The sequence below is a fragment of the Motacilla alba genome, chromosome 2 (assembly GCF_015832195.1).
Source record: "Motacilla alba alba isolate MOTALB_02 chromosome 2, Motacilla_alba_V1.0_pri, whole genome shotgun sequence".
Classification (NCBI taxonomy): Eukaryota; Metazoa; Chordata; class Aves; order Passeriformes; family Motacillidae; genus Motacilla; species Motacilla alba.
Window position 1 is genome coordinate 76,097,837 of NC_052017.1, and position 16,539 is coordinate 76,114,375.

General features: G+C 34.2%; 1 protein-coding gene across 15 annotated transcripts in view; it reads left to right on the forward strand.

Annotated features, from left to right (window-relative positions):
* Positions 1-16,539, forward strand: part of CDH18 (cadherin 18) — a 497,477-nt gene that overhangs the window by 205,971 nt on the left and 274,967 nt on the right. The gene's annotated exons all lie outside the window — the stretch shown is intronic.

The following is a 16,539-nucleotide window of genomic DNA, read 5'->3' on the forward strand; positions in this document are numbered from 1 at the left end:
CAATTCCTCTATCTTTTATTACTTCAATCATCACCTGAAGCTGCTTTTTTCTGCAGGAGGTATATTACACCAGCAGAGACTCTTGTCGCTTCTATATTCCCACCAGATCTGGGAAATTTTGTTCACATTCGACCTGTTAGAAGGAGCATGTAGAAATTTGGCTAGTGAGACAAACATCTCATGGTTGTTAAGTTCTGCAAGCCTATAGTGTGATGCACAGATTTTGTCCAAAAATAATTTTCTACTGAAGAAAACACAAAAAACCACAAAAAAACACAAACAAAAACTCAGTCTTGCCCTCCCTCAAAGACAATATTTATTTCAGCTCTCTTTAAAACCACATACCTGCTCAAGACTGTTGACCTCTAGGATTCTTTTCTTTTCCTTTGCTTTTGATGTTTATATGTTCAATAACAGGTTTGAAGCCTTTGGTATTGAGACGTTGAGTTCTGTACACTATCTATGCGTAATATCATTCACAGTGAATAGATTCAGATTTTTTGCCTCCTAGCATTTGTAACGACAATTACCTCTCTTTTATTGTCAGTCTTTTTCCCCAGAGAAACAATATTTGAAGTACTGTATTATACGGCAAGAGGGAATTCAGCAAATATTCACATATTTTACCCTGCTATTCTTTTATCTCTCAGCATACCTAAATTTTGTATTGGAGAATGGAATTTAAAACTGTTATGGAAAATTTGTTGAGACTCTGCACACGTGCCAGTGACATCTGGAAAAATTGGTTTTTAATAAATGAAAAATCTCCTTGGCCTTTTCCTGACTCCCATTGAGATACATACTTGTTCCTCAGGGCACAATTTGTCTTACAGATTGTATTTGATTTCTAGTCTAATGATAGAAGCTCATCATATCTATGTTAAATACATGTCGCTTTCAGAAGCATGGTAAGGCAATGTTTTTGTATTGAGTCATGAGGAAAAATGTGTAAAAAAAGATAGATATCACTTCACTAGGTCTGTCTGAAACAAGATACCAAGTAAAATATTTAATAGTTTTTAATCAGTGTACTTTAGCTTCAGATCTCTTTGTGATATTGATGTATTTTTGTCCAGCCTAACCCCTGAGTGTTTCCATGCATGCAGTATTTGTTACAATGTATTTTTTAAGCCTTTATAAATTCTTCGCTTTCTCTCAGTTATGGTGAAATAGTTGTAAAACAGCAGACAAAAAATAGTACAGTATGAGGGAAAGTGAAGCAAATCATGTCTGCCCTTTCTCATTCCATCTGCCAGAATATTTAATCTTACTCAGTTTAGTATTTCTGTCATTTTAGATATTATGTGATGGACGGGTTACCATCTGATTTCAAATGGATTTTGAGTGGATTCTTTAATCTGCAGTTCAACATTTCTGACTCTTTATAGAAGTGTAAACATTGTCCTTGGTGGCAGAGAAGTCTCTGACTTTCCCATGCAAGAGTCTTTCTGTGTATAATATTCAGAATAAGGAAGAGGTAGTTTTACTAGCAAACAATTGGTGTACATATATGTGTGTGTATATATATATATATATATATGACATCTTTCTCTGAGACCCCATGTTAGAGTTTAAAAAATGAATTTATGGCTATCTGAAGATATACTTTTAAATCTTCTCCTGGTGATACAGGCCTTCTTGAGCAAGCAGTATAAAGAACTACTAACAAATTTCATACTGGAGCTTTTGAAAGAGTCTGCCTTACTGATTTAATAAACTTTAATAATCTGAGTAAATAGAAACTTGCAAATGCCACAGAGGTTCTCTACCAGATGACTGATATTTCTGTTTGTAGCTTTTATGTATCATTTAGGTTGCTCCATGCCTTATAGTCCAACTTAGATTTGTCTTTTCCAAACCCAGATATCTAATTTTGCTTCTCTGATTTAGAACAAAGTTACCTGATCTTCCAATTGCTCTTATGCATATTTTGCCTTTTTATACAGTGATAAACACATGTACAATTTTGCTAAAGTACTGAATGCCTGCTGTATTCTTTTGATATATTTACCTTTCAAAATTACTACATGAAAATAGTTTATACATGGAGCAGCCTATATTTTCATGTCTGTTTAACAGCCTGACTTGATAAATGCAAATGAAAGTTTCAGAGGTACCTTGTGACAGATGTGTAATTATGATGGGGCTAAAGGAACTCAGCCTTCTTGCAGGTGTTGCTAGATGTTGGCCTTACTTTTCAAGATATAAACCAAGAAATTAATTGCCTAGAGTAATGTACTTGGAGTCAGCCTTGGATTTTAGCCTACTGCAAGACTGATTGGTATATTACTCCCCGGAAAATTCATAAATATTGCAAAATGTTTTGAGTCTTTTGTGAAATGGAGTTGGAAAATATTTTAAATCAGGAAGTTTTCTGAAGTGTACAAAAAACTGCACACCTAAATTTTGACTATGTGAGCTTTTCAAGGTTTTCCAGTCTGAAAGTAATTTAAATACTGAAATTATGTTGCAAAAAATTTCTGTCTCTCTTCAAAATAATTTCTGGCTTCAAAATCAGTATAAACTGATCCATAACATTCTCAGGTTTAAAAGAATTTGACTTCATTTGAGATAAAAATGTAAAAGGCAGAGGAATTAATATAAAAGTTTTGCACACTGTATGCCTTGAGAATAGACAAAATCTTTTGAGACCATTTCATATTGCTTATGTGTGTCAAAAATATTATTAATTTGGTAGTATAACAACCACAATAGGCAAGTATTCTTGAAAACTCAGTGAAATAGTAGATATTCAACCATCTCATCCAAATATGTGAGAAGGATTTTAAAGCAAATTTTTAAATACTAGATCAAAACTTAGTGAAAAGTCAGTCATTACTGTGACTAGTCTGAATTAGAAGCTGGATTATTTGGAACCTGTCTGCAGTTTTCTTTTGTGCAACCATTCTTGTTTAAAAGTACAAAAGCTAGGTATTTAGTGAAATCAGTCACAGCTCAAAATAGCCTATGCGCTTCCTTTTAGAGTCATAAAGAAAATCATTAGATACTCATCAGATTGCTTTCCTTTCTAAATTTAGTGGCTGGTACTTCCACTCTAGGACTAAAGCAGCAGAAGTACAGGATTGCACATGAAATGTAAAACCAGGAGGAATCAGGAAGAAGGGGAAGAATTAACTGTATTATTTCTTCAGTTGATGGAAGTAGCTTAAGATTCCAACCTGAAATGGCCAGGATGTCAACCTGCCTGTGTAGAAGAGGTGTATTTTCAAGCAGAAGCAGAGGGGTGCAGCTCCACCACACTGGGACTGAAGTAGCTGCCATGGGCAGCCAGTAGTGAGCCAGGGTCCCGTCCTGGCCCTTGGCAGTGGGGCACAGCTTTGGCTGGACTCTGCTGCAGAAGCTGTACCCTTGGGAGCAGCTTGAGAGTGAAAGGCAGGCTTGTTTGTCACCTGCAAAGTGCGCACTGGGTGTGATCTGATCAGCAGGGGTCAGTTTGTATACAGGAGTTTGATTCTAATTGCCTACCACTGGCACATGCTGATCTGCTGTCTGTGTTTTCACAGTCTTTGGTTCAAATAATTTATTTAAAATATATTATTTTAATAATTTAATTTATTTAAAATTTATTTAAACAAATCCAAAAAGACAAAGACATTCAGATTTCTATTACCAATTTTTCCTTGACCTATATGACTCAAATTGTTTATTGGTTTTCAGCTGCTCCAGGGAAATTGCAAGAAGTGAAAAAACTACAGATATGGGTTTTATTCTTTCAGAATATATGGGAGCTGCTTAACAAATGCCACTAACAGCACTTGGATTCTAGGATATTCAAATCCACAAACATCCATTTACCTGGAATTTATTAATTCTGTGTTCTAGTTTTATGGATTTGCTAGCAATATGATTTTTTTTTCCCAGCAAATAATTGCTTGTGGTTTTTGATGCTTGCTTCTTACAGTTATGGTTGGGGTTTCTTATGCTGCTTTCTTATGAAACAGCTAAATAGTGTAGTATAACTCTTTCAAAATATGAAATTCTTTTAAGAAGAATGCTTCTTCTAATGGAAAGAGTGGTTTGTTCTTCTCTTACAGTGAAGTGAGTTTAATTCTAAAAGACATTCAAGTTCAAACAAAATAGTGTTTAAATTAAATTGTAAGGTTGCCTGAAAAGGAATTTGGACTAGCATTATTTTTTCCTAATGCTCTAAAATCACAGCGTTCAGATTTGGCCCACACTCTGGGGAATTTTTTCTATTTATTTTTAATGGATCAATTTTTGAATGCTGAAGCTGATCAGTCCCTGCCCTTGAGATAATGTTCCAACCATCTATAGATGGCACACAATTAACTTGAGGCAAAAGAGGGAAAACCAGAAAGGAAATATATACTAGACACAAAGCATCTCTCTATGTTCTGTATTCTATGTCAGTTTTAATGGGTCTGTAATTAGGTCACAGGACTGATTGATATCAGCACTTAGCTTCCTAGGTGACATCACCCTCTGCTTCATTACTTAATAGAGATTAAGATGTTGACACATAGAAAATTCTGCTTCCTGGACTGGGAAAAGTAACAAATTAAACAAGCTGTGGACTTAACACTGTCTAAATTATTTACCAATATACCAACATAAATATATCTCCAACTGGATACTAATAGGAAGGAAGAACACAGAGCGCATGAAACAGACATGATTGTAGTCCATGTGTCCAATTTAAAGAAACTATTTTAGAACTAGTCTGGAACAGGACCCGTTGTGAGTAAAATGATGGTGCATTTTAAATTTTTAGGTAGAAAAACTAAGTCTAAATACTGACAAGATGCTTTGAGATTAAGTAAGAAGAGACATGTTATAATGCATGGTCAAATGGACAGAGATTTTGGTACGATCCGAAGAGCATGTGATTCAAAGAGATCAACGGAAAGAAATAATGAGTTCCTTATCTATCGATACATAGAAAGCTCATAAATCCAGCAAAGGACACAGTTTTGAATGATCCTTCATTTAAAAATATTTGCTGTGTTTTAAACTGAACATACAAGGTTGCCTCTGTGTAACACTGCAAAACACAGCAAGAACCTTTTACTCATCTTTATAAAATCTATTATGATTGTGGTGCAGCTGAAAGAGATTGATGCAATCATTAGTGCTTTTTATTATTTTGTTGCTAGGGAGCCTCTTCCTTTTTTTTACTTCCTTTTACTTTTTGGAGACAGTATTTACTCAAAATTGATTTAAATTTATTGGATGAAATATTAAAAACATGACTTTTGAGATTTTAGGAAGTTTGTTGTTAAGAATGAAAAAACAAGGAAGTATATTTTTCTTAGCATTATGTCTTAAGATGTATTTGTGCTTGAGAGAGACTGCTGAGTGATATAAGATTACTTTTACTCTTGAGAAGACTACAGGGATTAAGGTTGGACAAGGCTGTAAGAACTACCTGATCACAGCAGCAGGCTACAGCACGAAAATAAATACCTGGGTGTGAGAATAGAATAAAGATTTGTAAAATTTCTTGGTAAATGGTACTTACAAATGAGTTGAATCTCAGAGATTTCTATTACAATTGTGAGTAATAACTTAGTTCATGTGTGCCATGCATAAAAATTTGCTTACCCTTTTGATATCCTGCAAGAGTCCTCAGACGTACATCTGCAAGAAGTAAAAAATTGACTGTTATACACACACACACACACACACATATATATATGCTTTCACACACACACACACATATATATATGCTTTCAAATAAATTAGAAAACATACATTGTGTAAATAACATTTTGATGCTGTTCCATACATACAGGTTTTTATCTCCTATTTGCCCTTTGTAAGTTCTGAGTGTCATAAAATGCACTGACAAATTAACGCCTGTGTTAGTTTTGAAGTTGTTTCTGTTGAGAGGTCTTAGTGTCATGTTTGATGTAGGAAGTAGTAGGGATCCCCTATGAAATTCTGCTACAGTATTGCTCCTGACAAAAAGAAAATCAAATACACTGATTTAGAAGCACTAAGAATAGGCTTAATCCAAGTCTGAAAGCTCTAATCCAAAATTATACAGAAGCTGTAATGAACAAGATGAATGGCTTACTGGCATCTGATCTGACAGGGGAAGAAGAAGAAATTAGATACAATGCATATCTCAAAGTTTTGTTGTTGTTTTTTTTTTTTAAATACCTGCATCCATTTGATTTTTAAGGCTAGAATAATTGGAATATTTTTTTCCAAATTATCTTCTTTTATGCTCAACTCTAAAGTAAGACTGAATTTTTTGTTAGTTTGTGGCTCAGTAATAGATCTGAATGCATCAAATCTCATGAGTTGCCATTCATCGAGTGGAGGGACAGAAAGCAGTAATAAATTTACGTAACCACCCATGCTTCAAAAAATAGTCTCTTGTAAAATTGCTTGTGTTTCTTTGCAACATGTGTCTCTAGAAATGAGTTATAATTAAAAAAGAGAAGTAGTGGATACTAACAACCCTTCACAGGTCATCTAGTCATTAGCCAGTGGTTTTATCTCATTTTCTTCCAGAGTTAAAATTGTGAGCAGAAATTAAGTGGTGAGTGAAAACACAGCTGCTATCTAAAATTTCCAGCCAGACAGTAGTTTGAATGGATAAAGTAGATATAAGCTTGATACTTCATGCAGACTAATGAGATGAACATAAATATTTGGACATTTCGATTTTATGCTGTTAAGACATATTCACATGAAGAACTAGATAAGTCTATGTCACCATTAGTTCTATTCCTGTGGCTTTCAGAAATATGTAGGATCACTTTAACAAAAACAACAACAAAAAACCCAACCAAGTAACCAACATTAAAAAAAAAATCTAAGAACAAAACCACCTCATCACCTTCAAAAACAAAACAAAAAAATGAAAAAAAAAGAAATTTCCATGTTTTTCCTCATTTTTTTTAAACATGTGGATGGGAGATTTCTCGCTCTCCTTTCTCTCCTTCCTCCACTCCTAAAGCACATGTGTCAGCTAAGAGAAAAATCATTGATCTTTGACACTTACCAGTAAATATCTGCTGGTCGACTCCCACAAGCCTTTACTCGTCTATTTAAAACGTTTTATTCAGGAAAACTCGTACCAAGATTTCAGAAATAAATTAAGCAGTCAGCTTTAGGTTTGCTGCAGTCTCATATAGTTTGGTCTTTGTATGTACAGGCTTGTTATTTTTTAACCTACTTTCTATAACAGTGCCTAAAGTTTTCTTAAAGGGGTCTCAAAGTCTTTTCGTTGCTGCTGACTGGCTGGTATCAGTACAGCTCTCCAAAGAGCAAGTCCCACGACAGAGCTTTATTTTCTTAAAAATCCTTAGTTTTTCTAGACTACCCTTGACCAACAGACTGCTTTGCAATGGTTGTGACTATTTCTTCATATTGGTTTTTTTTTGTTTGTTTGTTTTTGGTTTGGTTTTGTTTTTTTTTTTTTTCTCTTGTAAGGGTTTGTCTTGAGATAATTATGTGACTCCTCAGGCCTTGTTTCTATTAAGTTTCTGCTATAGGTTAATCCATTTCTCCTTGATGCAATGAAGAATTTAAGTTGAAAAAGTTATATGCCAAACTTTTCACTGAATATTTTAGCAATTTTTCTAATTCAATTAAACTAGTTATATATTCATTAACAGTTTGGTGTACATTTTGTGTACATAGATGCAGTAAGGACCTTTTTATTTTCATTCATATCAAACTTTTTCAGAATATATGGAGGACTTTATTTCTTTGTGATTTAGATCCCAAATTTTCTCAAGTTGTCTGAGTTAAGAGGCTTTGTTCATCCCTGCAATGTGCTATATTACACCACTGAAATAATTATTGATACCTGGAAAACAGAAGACAACTGCATGGATTTTAGCCCCTCTTAGTCCCACTGAATTCAACTAGACCTCATGTTTCAATATACCCAAATAAGTGGATATACAAAAGTAACTTTTCTGAAAGCAGGCTTATACATCATCCAAATTTGAAAAAGAAATGCATTATACATGAAGGGTATAATAATTGATAGACATGTGTAATCCTTATTAAAAAAATTTGTACTGAACATTGGCAGTGGATATGAACCTTTAGTGTAAATCTGAATTGCTAAGTTTCACAATACATAATTATTCTTAGGATCTTTCCTAATGCGATGCAAATTTTTTTTTACACTGAATGTTTTCAGTAAATTAAAAAAAATTAATGCAATTTACCAATGGGTAAAGCAGATATGTTTTATTTATTGTCCAAGGTGATTTATATATCATCTTACGTATGTGACCATTGTGGGCCAAAGGTTGAGTGACTATTTCTGGGGAGACTGACTAATCTTAATTTTAAAAGGTAATAAAGGAGTTAGTTTCTAAAATAAAAAACACAGATAATAACACCACATTACTAGAGGTTTTAAAAACAGACATACAGGAACTGAGAAACAGAAGGTCACTGGTGCAGATGAGGGTAAAATGTAAACATTTTCAGCAAGCACCCACTCAAGGCTCTATAAGCACATGACTTTGCTGTTGAAATATACCTAAACTGCTTCTGCTTACAAGCAACGTTATTATTATATTTTTAATAATGTATAATTGACAGCAAACTGAATATTGTAGCTAAAGCATGTGAAGGGGAAAAAAACCCCATCCATCACAGAAATCTTTACCTAATATATTAATTCCCGTTTCCAAGTAACATTGAACTAACTCTTTTAAAGTGATAATATATTATAGGTAAGTTTCCTTCCACTGAATGATGGTTGGGAAGAGAGTATTATTTATATCTCCATTTGCCTTTGTTGTTTTGGGTTTGTTTGGTTTTTTTTTTCCTTTGGTTTGAGAACCTCTGGTTTGGTAATATTCCAGGACTGACACAAAGTCCATCCTAGTCCCATTTCCCCAAAAATTGCAGAATGGTATTTCATTTAGAAGGGATCAGAATTAGAAGGAAACATGTTGCCATATGTTTTTCTATATTAAATTAGAAGTGTGTGGAATGTTATGGTTATAGATAGCTTCTACTTGAGAAATACAACTGAAACCTTTTTGTTAGTGTTTGGGTATTTCAGGAAGTTTTTCTTTAAAAAGTCATTTGGTTTAGAATTTGACAATGAGTATGATGTTTCATTCAATGAGATTTGACTTTTTCTGTAAAACAAGTCAGGAGTATCTGATTTGGTCTTTGCTTTTTTTTTTGTGGTCTTTTGTATTTTGTTGTTGTTGTTATTTGAAGACTGGAATGCCTATAAATTGCAATCAGAATGAGCTAAATAAATACCTTAAAGAAGATAAAACAAATCAAATTAATGAAAACCCTGGTATTGAGCAGCATTGTTTCATTCTGCCTTTTCTCGGGTACATTGAATTTCTTAAATTCTGTCTTTTGCTATATTTACTGCTAAGGCAAGTAAAAGAGGAAATGCATGTGTACCAAGGACAGCCTCTGAAGGTTAAATCAACTTAGTGAAATCACTTCTTAAAAATTCTGTGTTATTCTCTTGATGGAGAGTTTTCTAATTAGCATATAATGTCCGGGCTTCCATTTCATGGATCAAATTAAAATTATCCTTCCACAAGGTCTTCCTCAGGTGATCTGAAAATTCTCTGATGTGATACTTTTCAATTGCCTGTATAATTTACTCTTTGTTACATTACATGATCAATGATCTACGGAACAAGAAGTAACTTGGTCATAGTTGCGTAGTCTGCCAAATCCTAACAGTCTAATTGTGTTTCCTCTTGATAGAGTGACTCTAGCACTTCCAGAGGAAGAAGGTTTAAGCTTTGAACACTTATTATTCATCTTTGACATCTATGGTTTTCAAGTGGTGTTAAGGTTAAATGAGAGTTCATTTATCCTCTATTTCATTTAGTAAGTGCTCTCATAATTAAATGCAGATCCATGTAATTTAGTGATAGAAAGAGGATTTCATTAAGATTCCTGAGTAAGAAAAAAATGTTAACAGAAATGCAAAGGTTATAGAAATTTAGCCTCTGCTTAAGGTAAATTAAGCACAAACCACATTCCTGTAACATGAATCAAATTGCTTTAACTGTAACTGACAAGAAAATTCAAAATTCATTTTCGTCATCTGTGCACACCAATAGCAAAAGAAAACATGCATTTAATAAATCAATACAGTTTATATAGCTTTCATGCATTTTGTAATATCTTTTCTTTTATTTGGTATAGCAGTTAATATTATTGCAAACACTTATGAAACTGTCATGGACTTTGATTCAAATTTTATTTTTCAAAAGAAAATTCTTAAAGTTAACTAAATCAAAAGACAATTGCACAGTATCTCAGAAAAAAACTGGTGGCCTTTTATTACTTCTAGTGCCAAATTTTGCATTTCATCTCAACTGTCACTTTCAAAAAGTTTTAAAAATCCAAGGGCCAGCAAGCTTTGCCCTCAACTTCAGTAGAGATGAAATTCAGGAAAAATGTTAGTTATATTTGGGTAATATAATGATATGATAATAAGGAAACATGGAAGGTCTGTTTTCTATCATAGAATTAAATCTATTTTTATTTTGGTTTATATATTTACTTAGATACATCTGCATGAGGAAAACCCTTGAAAGTCTTTTCTTACTATTCCCATAGCATTTTCCTTATTATGGCGTTCAAACTTATTTTGACAAAGAATTAATTCCTAAAATATCTGATGTTTCTCTTGTAAGTGAAAAGTATGTTGAAAATCTGTAATAGAATTCCTCTTGGAGTGCTTTAAACTTTCTTAGTTCAACAATGCCAGTCTAAATCTAGGATATTTTTTTATGCTCTTCATACATCTCAATTATCTATCCATTCAATTACTGCTTTTTTCTTAGTCATTTTCACACTGGTTAAAAAAAAAAAAAAAGAAAAAACAACCTCAAAATTTTACTTCTGCATTTAATTTTTCAAATTTCCTCCAGAAAATGGGAAATATTCTTAATCAAAAAGATATTTTCCTTTGTGACATTCCACACTCTCCTGTGTTGTTTGGTCTGTAAGGCACCTTCCATTTTGGATATGTTAATCTCATTAGCATGGTCTTTATACTTTTTTTTCAGATTGTTAATGAGGAATTTAATTAAAGCATGATCTAGCACTCATCCCAGCAGCATTCAACAGACACATCCTTTTGACATGATACATTGCTGTTTTCACAGATCCACATTTTAAATATTAGCCAGTTTTCAAAGCAGTGGTGAGGAGAGGTCCCTGTTATTAGGGACAAGTTATTGAATCTTAAAAATAATGAAAATTGAAAAGGACTTCAGGAAGAAAATTCTACCTTTCTTTGAGCCATAGCCTTCTTAATAAACCTTAGTAACTCAGGTTCAAAACAATTATATTTGACTTTTTGTATTAAGGAGAAAAGGAAGAATAAAGGCAATTATTAACTGACAAGCACTTGTCATATTTTTCAAAGAATTTTGTTGTCAGGCCTAAATTTACAGCTCTTTAATCTGAAGGATATTATGTGGTAGTAGTGTTGGAAGATTTGTACAGAAGTGTTAAAATATTTTTTCACTAGTTTTTTTCACTAGTCCTTTGGTAATGTAACTACACTGGCTAATGTTAACCTACTGCTTCAGGAGTTGTTATTATGCAAGGAATTCCCTCCCTAATTTTTTTTTTTTACATTTTCTGGTGCCAAAATATCTTGGGATATTTGGATTTCTATAAAGAATAGAAAGGATAAGGAACAGAAAAAAGTGTAGTAGAAAGTATAGAGCTCGATTAACTAGGTCCAGTTTTTCTGGGGATATGTCCCCTCAGGTCCTAAATATCTTCAAGGATATTGACATTTTCAGAATCTGTAACAGTGTTTAATAACCTCCATAGTGATTTTTTTTTGTTATTTATTACATTTAAATATGTTTTTTTGAAATTTAATGTGTGCCCATTATCTGCTGGCCTGTCACTGGGCACCACAGAGATGAGCCAGGCTCTGTCTTCTCTGCCCTCTTCACCAGTATTTAAGTGCATTCACCATTCAGCTACTGATGTGTGTTGTTCAGGGCACCCTTGATTGTCCACCTCCACAAAGGGGAGGAAGATACCAAAAACCCCAAAGTCTAGTGTGTGATTGTACCCCTGTTGCAGCAGCTGCTGTAGGACACACTGCATAGTTCAAATTGTGATAATGCCTGTGTTTTCAAAATTTAACTAATCCTGAAATACTGGTATGAAAGATTCCATTAAATATTCAGAAACTTAGTGCATAAAATTGATCCGTGTGCTTTTACTCTGATTATTACACCTAAACATATATGTATAGTAAAGGATGAGTTACATCAGAACACGTCTGAAGAGTTTATACTTTAGTCTTCTGGAAAAGCCGTCTTCATCATTTGTGATTGATTTTGTATTCTGTTCCATGGTGGGAGACTTCAGAGAATTTTAAAAATGACTTTCAGGGATCCTAATGAATGGATGGACCTGTTTTACCATGTCTCATTAAAGCTGTACCTACTATGTGTTTCCAGTAACAACAGTCAATTGTCTTAGGCATGAATGATATAAATAGGGATGATTTTAGGTATTTATATTTGGATGACAGACTGTTAACAAGCATTAATTTGAATAAAAGACAAAACATTCAGGACTCCTGGAATCATAAATTGTCACTAACTACTGAGGCACACTGCAGAAATAGGAGATACAAAGCTAAATATCAAGAAATGCTTCACCAAAACAGGGATTGCTATAGTGTGTGAGATAATTGAAGCCCTTTAACTTGGGAAGTAGAACAATTGGACAGATAATTTGTTTTATGGCACATTTGAAGCTCTTCAATATATTTTCAGAACTTGAATTTTATGGTATATTAAAAGCCTATATTATTAACATCATCCACTAAAATACACACAAAAAAATCCTATGTGACGATGATAAAGTGAGATGAGCAAGACATTGAAACCTTTACAAAAATGTGAATGATAAAGCTGCATGAATCCCATTTTAGAGGTGCACTTGAACATCAGCTAGAGCTCTAATTTGCTTTCCTTTAGTGAATAAAATTGTGTAATAGGAGAGTAGTTTAAATACATCACTGTGAAGAACATTTAGGTCTTTACATCTCTTGTTACAGTCTATACTTTGGAGCTTCTAGTCTCTTTTATTCTAATATAAAAGTTGAATCACTTTCCCCCCTCCCCCCCTTAACACCTTACTTAAGGTTTCATGGTTCGCATTTCTGTCTTTCCATTAAAAAAATACCTTTTGAGAAGATACTCCTCTGTTCTTCAGAAGTACTGTTCTTCAAGAAATGTGCTGTGATGAGTGATAAGGCTAGAATTAATTTTGGATTCTCTGCTTGTAGAGAAACAAATTTCATGAGATTAGAGAAACTGGACCAGTTTTGTAGTTGCACAAGATATAGATTAGACAGTAAGAGTAGAAATTCTTTGGGTTTAGTTCAGTTATATTTATATGAGACAAAAAAAAATTGTGTTCACAAATGTATTTAGAAATGCTATGGTTTCTCCCTCCTCATCCTGTTTCTAAAATAAGTAGGTCATTATCTTAATTGTAAGATCTAAACAGCAATTTCCTTATGAAATACAAAGTTAATGATAGTAACTATAATGTACTGTTTCTATATATATTCAGTGACATAACAGACCAGTCTGGGTTGAAGATATTTCAAGTCAACAGCAGTACTGGTCTTAGTGTTTGTGTTTTCTATTTCCTCTGCCATGAATATTTTAAATATTTAATTGCCTAGAGGTTTAGTTCTTTTTTTTCCAGATGTTCTTCCAATAATCAACATATTTGTCGTAATTGTATGTGTGTTTGTTATGAGAACTAATTTGATCTCAAGTATTTCACTTATGTGTGTAGTGCTGTACAATCTTTGCACATGATATGTAGCGAATGGTAGATGAGGAGATTGGAAATACTGGCTCAGTTATGTATGTCATCTGCAGTGTCTAAGCTTTATTACATCTCATTAGAATGTCCTTACAATGCCAGGTCAAATGTGCCAAAGCAGTGGCTGATAATTGTGTTATCAAAACACAGATAAAAAGAGAAAATTAGGTTCACATACATATTCTTCAGTATTTTGAGAGATATTTATGTGGAAAACTGGCTAATGGATGTAAGAGGAGTTTGACATTATCATAAACTCAGTGTTGTCCTCTTCACCAAAATGTAGTGAACTATTTGAGGTGAGTGTTCTTTAGGAAGGCTGTGAAGGTCCAGCCATGTCCCTGCACCAGCAAAGCACTGCAAGTGCTACCAGTCTTTCCCTCTTGCACTCTAGAAATCACAATAATTGATAATTCTTCAAGTGGATCTTCCCAGTATTCAGTTGTCTTGTTCATTTGGCTTTCACACACTTAGTCTTCATTGATAAGTAACAGAGTGAAAACATATAGCTTATTGCATATATTACTCTGATAAAAAAATGTTTATATGGGTTTATACTGGAGTTGTGACAACAATTTGATCATTATTCCTGAGAGAAAATATTAAATGAAAGAGCATAAAATTTGAGGGCTGAACTTTCATTGAAAGCAGAATATCTCTGTTCAGTTTCTTAGAATTCTGTTTTGTTTTGTTTGGAATGCTCGCTTGTTTGTTTGTTTGTTTTGGGTACCTCTATGGGTGAATTATTACTGTCTGTACAACTTTTCCCAACTCAAACATAGATCTTGGGAACCATTTCTGAGAACAGAATTAGCTAATACTGGTCCCTCTCTGCTCTATTCTGCACTGGGGCAGCCTCACATTGAGTTCTGTGTGCAGTTTTGGATGCCACAATACAAAAATGACATTTAGACATTAGGAACTTCCAAAGGAGGGCAGTGATGATGGTGAAGAGATTGGAGGGGAAGATGTACAAGGAGTGGCTGAGGTCACTTGGTCTGTTCAGCCTGGAGAAGAGGGGACCGAGAGGAGACCTCACGGTGGTCTTCAACAGCCTGACAAGGGGAAGCAGAGGGGCAGATACTGATGTTTTCACTCCTGCAACCAGTGACAGGACTCGAACAAACACCATGCAACTGAGTTGAAGGAGGTTTAGGTTAGATGTCAGGGGAAAGTTTTTCACCTAAAGATGGCTGGGTACTGGAACAGACTCCTCAGGGAAGTGGTCACAGCACCAAGCCCAACAGAGTTTAAGCAGTATTTGGACAGTGCTCTCAGGCACATGGTGTGATTTTTGAGGTGCCCTGTGCAGGGCCAGGAGCTGGACTCAATGATCCTTGCAGATCCCTTCCAACTCATCCGATTTTATTATTAATTTTAAAAAGCACATTAATTCTGGATGATGAGCTAAATTTAAAGGAGTTATGGTCTGATTTTATGTGAGATGGTGACGCATTTAAGGATGGGTAATAAAATGGGGCCAACTGATATAATCTGGTGCAGCAGAATCATTACTGAGTCAACAGTATTAGTTCACATAAGGTTTTCATGCAAGATTTTAATTCTTTCTTGGTGCTTTAGCATATGTAATGGTGGGAGAAAAAGTGAACATTGAAGAAACATATATGTGAAGGTAGATTCCAGTTCTATTGTAATTTTAAGAGTCCTCTCAATGGTTATTATATTTGACAAAATATTGAAACAATAAATAAGCATATTCCTTAGACTCGCATTATTCATTACAAGTATGTGAGTTGCCCTCATTTCACAGGCTACAAAATAGTTTTAAGACATGGTTTATGCACAATCTTGTTTTGGTAAATAATATAATTAGAAATATTATTAGTAAACAATTAACCAAATTTAAAAGTTAAAGCTGAAACTTATTAAGCAGTCACACTAGGATATGCCCCACTTCTCTATCTCCTGGCAGGTGAGATTACAGGCAATATTTCTTTCCTCTAAATCTAGTGGGTTTCAATGTTATTTTACCTTTTCCTCTGAAGTGTGTGGCTCAGTGACAGCCTGCACTGAAATCTGTTTTCGCAATATCTGCAGTATTATTTTGTGAACCAAGCTTTTACCTGCTGTGACTGAAAGACTGCGTTTCCATTACATGGAAAAATTATTTTACCATGCCCTCTTAATAACCTCCTGCCCAAACCTGTCTTTTAAAAAATTTGGTTTTACTTGAGATTAGACTTAGAAAATGTGTGAAAGCGCATCTGTCTGCCATAGGCAATGAACACAGTGGATGTATGTAGGTAGCAAATTAGTTGGAAATTAAGAATTTCTCCTGATAGCTCTCATACTTAAATTGTATTCTACCAATAATTTACCACTCAAGTTAAGACAAAGGATATAATCTATTAGCTAGTGAAGCCTCATTTGCTTCTTTATTGCCACACTTTTTCAGCTTGTGTTGACTCTTCACCTAAGATATACGAGATGGCATGAAGAGATACAGTAGATGAAATTATAGAACTCAGACAGCACACCCTTATTTTTCAATGGGTGCAGTTTGCTTAATCTTACCTTAGTGTCATAGAATCATGGAATTGTTTAGATTGGAAAAGACCTCTAAGATCAAGTCCAGCCATTAACCCAGCACTACCATGTTCATCACTAAACCAACTCCTGAGTGCCACATCTACACTCTTTTTAAATACCTCCAGAGGCAGTGACGCTACCACTTCCCTGGGCAAACTGTTC